This window comes from Priapulus caudatus, unplaced genomic scaffold, assembly GCF_000485595.1.
Source record: "Priapulus caudatus unplaced genomic scaffold, Priapulus_caudatus-5.0.1 Scaffold3301, whole genome shotgun sequence".
Taxonomy (NCBI): domain Eukaryota; kingdom Metazoa; phylum Priapulida; class Priapulimorpha; order Priapulimorphida; family Priapulidae; genus Priapulus; species Priapulus caudatus.
In genome coordinates, this window is record NW_014580362.1 from 1 (window position 1) to 8729 (window position 8729).

General features: G+C 43.5%; 1 long non-coding RNA gene across 1 annotated transcript; it reads left to right on the forward strand.

The window, feature by feature from the left end:
- The first annotated feature begins 5807 nt into the window (after positions 1-5807).
- LOC106819375 lies at positions 5808-8723 on the forward strand. The gene is made up of 3 exons (XR_001395410.1): positions 5808-6555; positions 6753-6868; positions 8145-8723. It is a non-coding gene; the product is annotated as an uncharacterized LOC106819375 (long non-coding RNA).
- Positions 8724-8729: the final 6 nt, after the last annotated feature.

Genomic DNA, 8729 nt, shown 5'->3' on the forward strand with positions numbered 1-8729 from the left:
TCTCCTTTTGCTACTATACTGGTGCGCTGAGAGACATTGTTGTGTGACAGCAAGACTTGATTCCAAAATCAAGTTATGATAAAATATTGTCTCGCCCCCATTTGGCTCCCCCAACCGCCACCGGGTGTTGCTAACCATCTCCGACTACTCAGACAACCCTTAGTGACAGACCCCTTGCCCTTAGGAACAACGTTAATTGAAGTCGAGGCCATTCTTGAAGCAGTCGCCGCGCTCACGCCATGGTAGTCCAGACGCCGGAAGGAGCTTTTACCACTTTCTGCTTTTATTTGAGATGCGCTAATGATTTCTTGCTGGGCACGGTGCCGAACAAGATGCCGCTCGGTCAGTTGTCAAGAATCGTGAGTCGATAAGGCCGCCGCCGCTGCGGGCCGATGTGCCAAGTGCTGTCCCGCCCGGGCGTTCTGTGCTTCGATGGAAACGGGAAATTACCTGCGCACGGCTTGCAACTGAGAGACAGCGGCTGGGAAAAGGGAAATTCTGAGGCCAAACGCATCTCCAAGGTGCATTTGCGTGCTCGATTTATGCGACGACGACCTACGCGAGAGGCTTTGGTGGCTGTGGTCGAACTTGTCGGGCGGTTTTACCGCGCGGAGACGATGAACGTATCGCCGGCCTGTCGACGTTAAAAACGCCCACCAACGTACTGCGCAGACGCCTGTCGGCCAAGGTCTGTGTTTGAAAGAGGCGCTAACTTTATTCGCACACATGGAAGGTTGAGCAGACTTTCCTCTTCGCATGTGCTTATTCGCCGCTTCGGCAGGTTGCTATCTCGGGATTCTGCGGTTGAAGTGCTAGCACGCCTGCTCATCCCAAGGATTGTGTCGATATTCGTCGCTGAAGTCTATTGGGGCTATGCGACATTAGCGGTCTAGTACTGTATGCATGCGCTAAAGTAGCGGTAGCGGCGCGCAGCCCGGCGACTGATGGGTTAAAGGACATAAAAAAACCGTTTGTGATTCTACGACCTGCCTTACTCTGTTCGAACGCATGAGTTGAACTTTCTGCCCGCGGGGCTGGTCTGCTAATGGCATAGGATTTCTGGTAACTTTAATGTGGTGGTTGTGGCGACGTTTCGCGCTACTGGCGTAACATCTGATTAACCCAACAACAAATTTCGAGCAAAAATAGCCTATGCGACCTTCTGAGAGTCAGTTTATCGGCTTCAGCGTTCTGTGTGAAACTTAGCTACCACGTCCAGAGTAGCTGGGTAGATTTCAGTTAATTAAATGCTATGAGCCAGATAACCCGCTGTTTGGGTTTGTGTTGTTCAACGCAGGACGCTTTTCAGTTTATTGGGTGTTTGCTGCTATGTTAAAGGCAAAGTGGCTATAAACAAGTTAGGCCTCTGCTTCTTCAAGGTTGTTGTCATAACGTGTTTTAATTGTTTAGACATTGTGTTAGACTCCGTCAGGGGGTGGGGTATGTAGACTATCGTCCGTAAGATTGTGTAATTCGGAGCAGTTGTCTCGGGGGCGGGGGTTTACGAGCCTTTCCCGAGTTGTGCCGATTCGATAGCGGCACTTGCAGTTGCGTTTTCAATTTCAATTGGCATTCGTGGAATGAGATAACGGCGCGCTTCGCCACTTCGATGGGGTGAAAACATCGCTCGACGTTCGTCCACCCTTTACACGAAGTCTAGTTTATTTTTGTGAGTTCAATCTCCGACCGAGGTTACTCTTCTGTGGGAATCACTAGTGGAGACAATGTTCTGTAAGTTTTTCAGATTTATATTGGTTTATGTGTGTTTAGAAGCTTTGAATGTGAGGCAGGCAACGCCGATCAGTTTCCTTTGTATGCCACCATAAGTGTCGCGAGGTTGGCAGGATTCTGTCCTTATTTAATAATTTAGCTGGTATGGCCCATGTGAGGTAGTTCCTCATGGCTTAAATACATGTACATTGTAAACGATAATTTTTGGTGCCTTGTGGTATCTTTAGGCTACCATTCATGCCAATTTTTCTGTCAGAAAGTTAATGTAAATTCGTCATTACTTTAGTTCTCAAATCTCCCGTTGGTGGCAGCAGCGGCTGGAGTATAACCTAAAGCACAGTAATAGGATTTTTAACTAAGAACTTAGTCATTAAATGGTTATTTAATTACTCAGTATTTATGCGTACTCGAGTTAGAGTTTACTTAAGATAGCTTTTTTGTATACTTTCAGTTTACCGCTGTTGACACTACATCACAGTGTTCGACTAAAATAAACGCGTGTACGAGACATTGCTAGTATCTTTGACGTGATTCTTCACATAAGGCATGGCACTTGGTCAAGCAATGCCAATGGCAATGGTCTTATTATGGTGAGTATAGCGGTTCACAGGCTACGGTCAGAGTAGCGTTTACACCCCCATGTCGTGAGTTTCCCCCTGAGGGGGTACAGTCTTAAAAATTTACAGAGGTCTTCTTGAGGGTGTTGTCAACTAACTTCTAGCAAGATATATAATTGTAATAGTTGCTTAAAATGGTTTTTATTGCAAAATTATGAAAATATACAAAATAAGATAACATTTCAATATTTTGGGAATCGAATCGAAAGGCTAATATCGAGATACGGATCGAATCGAGAGGTATGTGTATCGTTACAGCCCTAGTAGCAAGTCGATTGATTTCATCATCAAAATGCCTAGAAAAAAACATCTGCATACCTTATCAACTTAATCCATCGTTGGTTTTCACTTCCATCCTTTGGAAATCTATAAAAGCTGATGACTCAGAATAATGGTTAGAATCGGGTACAAAACACGGCACCATTTTCACGCAGTTAATGTTACGGGGCCAATGATTGTTTAGAACCAGTGGGTTCGTTGTCATGCCACCGTGACGCCATCACTTCGGAGCTCTATATAGGTACTTTATTAGAAACACAGTCTAGTCACGACATTTTCCGACGTCGCCCAAAACCGTTGTGTCAAACCTCCACGTAATGATAAACAAAATCAGTTGATACGCCCCGCCTGTTCTGCAGAGTTGCACGATCCATCGCTAAAACATATCTAAAAGAACATATCGCTACAAAGTAATAAGGATAAGACTGTTTCACTGACTCTTGCTTGTCCGAAAAATGTTGTAGTGTGCGGCATCGCGTAGTAGCTGTTGAACAGACTATAATGCAGATCGTGAAAGATGTCCGAAGTGGTTTTGTCAATGTCATGTTTCACGCGTGCATTCTCGATTTCAAATTTGTAGAATGTTGCTAAATTCTAGCGTGATATCCTTCAGGTAAAACAGTAATGTAGGCTAGCTATTTGCTCATTAATGCTATAAATAAAAATGTAGGTACTCACTACACAATACAAATAAAACAAAACAATAACAGTATTAGTTACTACGATGCTGGTTATTCAGCTGCTGGTGACCTGTGTGCTAGGGTTTGAAGCGTGGGCATCACTGAACCCTGGTGACACATGGAAATTCAAGATGATACTTTTCTTAACCCGCAGTGTGTCTGAACAGTGAAGTTATATTGACTGTGTTAAGGCCAAACAAAAAAATACCTGTGTTTCCGATTTCATGCTGAAAAAAAATAGGTAGGGTAGGTAGGCTTTAACTTTTTTTTTTTCCAAATCTTTTTTTTTGTAATCGCCATTATTGTCTTGTTTACACGTGCGACGATCTCGCGTGACACGGCGGTATTTCACGTGGCTTGCGCGAGTTGTCTCCCATGCGCTATAAACGCTATCGGGGCCATCAGCGTGCGTATGGGTTGATCAACTTACTCAATTTCTATCGGATTTTCAGTTTTTTTTTTTTTTTTCAATTTTATTTTGAAAAATATGGATAAAAAGTTGTAGGGTCGGGTGTAAAAACTAGGTAGGGTCGGGAAACCGGAAACACAGGTATTTTTTTTTTTGGCCTAAGATAAGATGAGCCCTATTATGTTACTACAAACTAGCTTTACCCGTAAAGCCCTTCACTCTGCCACAGGATGTGCCCAGTTTTTGAACAGTCTGTGGCTGGGTGAAGGGCTGCATGGGTAAAGATAACTGCAAACTTACTACATTTTTATACTATCGTATACCCACAACCCTTATCATAGCAGATTAGCGTTAAGTTATGTAAAATAAGAGCTGACACTTTTTTATCGACCAACAAGTACACACATTATGTGTAGACACATAAAGTTGAGAGAGAAGAGAAAGCACAAGAGAAACACGAGAGCACGAGAGAGAGAGTGAGAGAGAGAGAGAGAGAGATAGAGAGAGAGAGAGAAAGAGAGAAAAAAAAACAGAGAGCGAGAGAGAGAGGGAGAGCAAAAGAGAGAGAGGGGGAGAGAGAGAAAGAGAAGCAGAAGGCAGAAATACAGGGGGAGAGGGAGCATGAGAAAGTAGATGAAAGAGAGATGGCAGAGATTGATACAGAGAAAAAAAGGAAATAGAGAACAGGGAGGTAGGGCATGAAGGAGAAAAAAGTGAGACTGCAAGAGAGAAGCAGCGATAACGGGAAGCGGCATGTGTAAGTCAGGACGATAAGCTACGCTCTTTACTAATCCACTTCTGTGATTTACAGGCTGCGCCATGTACAGACAATCTCACATGTGACGGGTGCTAGTACAAGGAATACAACTGGAGAGACATCTTGGTACAACGATTGACAGCAGAGATGGGCACACAGTAGTGGGGTGTGCTGGGACTTGTTCGTTGCAGTCGGAGCTAAGCTGATATTGGTGTTAACGTTATTCAACACCGGAATACGCATAATAAATACAACACTGGTGGGAAGGAGAGACACAGTCAAAGAAGTACTGCTATATATAGAAGATAATGAATAACCAAGAAGCCCCTAACAGCAGCATCTTTCTCCAGCAAAGTAATGCCAAGTGTCCCAAACAGAAGGAAGCCTGTATAGCCAATGCGGCCATACCAGTGCTGCTGCATCACACCTACATCTTCTCCTAGGCCGTACGTGCAAACTTACGCTTTGCACAGCCGCTGGACGTGCGGATTTGTACCCCCGGGTATACGCCATCTGTCGCAGCCCTCACTCCATATACCGCCTCTTCGGTACACGTATATGTAGCAGGATTCGGGTAGGAGTACGTGCACAGGTGTAGTGATGCACTGGACTCTTACTACAGTATGGCCAGCAGCATATATAACCATAGGTAGATAATAGCCTTGGATACGGGCGCCGCCCCTAAATTAAGCATTCAATATAGGGCTAGCAGCATCGTGTCAATCACCAGCGCGTGGCCTCCGACGACAGTCACCATCGCGGACTTCCTCCCTTTAGGAATCAAGTTCAGAGGGTGTGTCAGGATGGGTTTACGTTTGCGTGTGCCAGGGGGGTGAGACAACACCTTAGCTGGTCAGAGCATGGGAAATCACACCTCCCCCCTCCCAAGAGCATGGGAGTTAGGGTTGGGGTGTCCGGCTCGCAGGTTTACCCTGGCACAATCGCATAGGTTGAATGACGTCATCGATGCTAGGGCGGGCGCGATACATAGGGCGTGCGTAGCGCGCAACTGTACTCCCCGCAATTACAATATTCATGTCCTAGCTACAAGGGTATATACAGTGTACGGATATATATAAATACGTGTGTGATATATAACGGTTATATATGTACCTAGCTACAATCTTATACGTGCTGCCATATTTTGGGACTAAATTTGGGTAGAGTTGGTCGCTCCCGTGGCGTCGCACTCACGCGACTCGTGTGGGCTGTTGCTCGGCTCCGCGAGTCGGCTTCGTTCCGGCACGCGCAATTATCCCCGGCCACATGCGCAAACGTACGCATGTCGCAGCCGGGCGCGCGCAGGGCTCTCCTCACCGATAATGTACCAACAATGTACTCAGGTGTTTGTGTCTATATGTTGTTAACCGCGCGGAAAATTCGGTTGCGCGGTTTAGTTCGAGTTTTGCTCGCCAGGGACTTTGGCGCCTACGAGACGTTAACTACTTATGGAGACAGCGTCATTACCGTGCAAGAACCACCTGGAAAGAGCAGGCCAAGTTTGTGGCGCTCAGGACTTCAGGCTGAACAGTCTGGAGTTTGGAGTCCCACCTTGATCACTTCTGTTGTGCCCATGAGCAAGGCATTTTATGGAAGGTTTGCTTGGAGAAGGGAGTGACTTTGTCACTAGTGAGGAGATAAGCTTCCTTTGCCGCCCCTAGCTACAGGTTGTCCTTAGGCAAGGCATAGCACCTGTTTAGCCTCCCGTGCCAGGGTTACGGTGAAGATGTCTAATATAGTGGAGATGGACTGAACACAGCATTGAACATAACAAAATTGGAGGGAAGGAGACACATAGCTAAAGGAGTGCTGCTCTACAAGATAATCCACATCAAAGAAGGTAAATGTCTTTCTCCAGCTAAATATCTGCTAGAGACCCAAGGAAGATGAAGAAGAAGAAGAAGAAGAAGAAGAAAAAAATGAAAATGAAGTTCTAAGGAAACGCCGCTGACGACGAGGACGACGACGACGAAGAAGAAGAAGAAGAAGAAGAAGAAATAGACTATGATGACGATGTGGGCAACGACCAAGATGATGACTTCAACAATGAAGAGGAAGCAAAAGAGGAATGTCTGATCATAGGTAACTTGTTGTTTTTTAGTCATTACAGCACAAGCAAATCTAATTCAGTCAATTGCAATATATAGATATAAACGTGCTTGTGTCAAATTCAGTGATCAATATAAGACATTATCTGGTTGACAGAACCAAACTTAACAATTTTAACTAATTTTAACCAACTATACATGTTCTGTCACTTTGAAGGTATGTGTTTTCAGATGGAAGAGGGATAATTGGTGCCAGAGTGTTGAGTCATAAGGCTGGGATTGGAGCAAGATGTCTTTTCCTCCATTCAAACACCATGCATGCTTATCATTTAAACCAGCAATACACAGTGAGTAGTTTCTGTCCGTGTCTTAGAGAAGAGCGTGTCTTGTGGGCATGTATTAGAGTAAAGAGCAGCATATAGTGAGAGTGTTTGATAGAGGGTGAGGAATAGGGGGTGCATACATATATGTGTGCATGTATGCATACGTGCATTCATGCATGTGCGTGTGTGTCGAGAGAGAGAGAGACAGAGAAAGAGAGAGAAGAGAGAGAGAGAGAGAGAGAGAGAGAGAAAGAGAGACAGAGTGGATGGAGAGGGAGAAAGGGAGTAAGGTAGTTGTTTGCCATTATCAAAATTTTCCATTTTATGGTTTTAATAAATTAATTTTGGTCTGTCTGGGCTGTTATAGTTGAGATTGGACATAAAAGGTTAGAGCTGTCATTGATATGAAAATATTTCGATTCGATTATCAAAATAGTGTTTTCCAATATTTTGATTCGATTCTATCCAATTCGTATAATATAAATATAATGTTTCAAATTCCTTTTTGGGATGTATGGTGGTAGCCTTTGCTGTAATTTTGAACTTAAATTAGTACACTTGACGCTACATTGCATGGGACTAATGTTTCTCTGCTAGGAATGCAACGCCTAGTTTAAGCAACTAAAAAGAAAGAATACACCTAAAGAGTTAATTTAAACCTATATATTTATATTGCAACGTGAATAAAATGAAATAGAACGAACAGAATGTGACAGAATGACTCCACGTCTATTAAATCCACCAGGAAGCTCAGTAAAGCTAGCTCATCCATAAACTAAAGATACAGCACCACTAGTCGGTAGTCCATCTTAGGAAGTTAGGTCACAATATGTCTCCTCCGAAGCAGCGCTATGCTTCTATACTTTGTATAGTTATAGTGTAAATAAAAACTAATATGTTGGCATTGTCAGGCACCAAACTCTCCTTCCCTCGGTTAAAAACACCGCCTGCAGTAGAGAATACCCGCTCATATTTCAGCAGAATAACCTATGAGGTGTAAGGTAACAACACTAGAGCAAAACGGTTTTTTACTAATACTATTTTACTGTATCGGATCGCTATTCTGGAATTTTTTTCAATATCAATATCGCATGCAAATCCATCACGATACATCGACGGCGTTGGTATCGATGACAGTCCTAATAGAAATGTATATTATATGAAATATCCATAAATGAGTTGACTGATATGATTCGTTATAATGCCTCCTAACAGGTTGCTCATTAACTTAATCACCTATACTTACATATTAATAATCTCGCACTTAATCATTTCACTTTTGTCTTTACTGTTGTTACAGAACACGGAACCAGGAAGGAACCGGAACAAGGATTAAGGAACCAAGAACCAGGACTTCAAACTCACTTCTGCTGAGAAGCTGCGTAACACTGCCACACCCACGGATCAGCACACGCCGGCAATGAGCCAGCATATCATGTAAAATGAATATTTGTGAAGACATAGACACATCATCAAGCTGACGGGAGGCGTGAGTGCATAAAATCGTTGAAGCCAGGACTGCTATTGCAATGATGCACTACGTTAACGTGAAACTGTCTTGTTACCATTCGTATGTTGTTAATCGAATTCAGAGTAGTTTTCCATTGAGTTCGTTTTTAGACATCAGTAGTTCAATGTTTGAAGTATTTGACTAGACATTTTAATGATATAGATAGGAAATGTGTTGCATTTAAACCATTTTATTAACGTTAGAGCCAATTCACTCGCTTAAAATTCAATTCTATATTGTCGTAAGTACGTAGTTTGCAGCAAAAATGTCACGTAAAATGTAGTTATAATTTGCAGCAAAGCTCGCCGCTAGATGGCAGTCGTTGGCCATTAGTGAATTGATTCACTGGTGACCATGGTCGTAGATTTGGAAGCA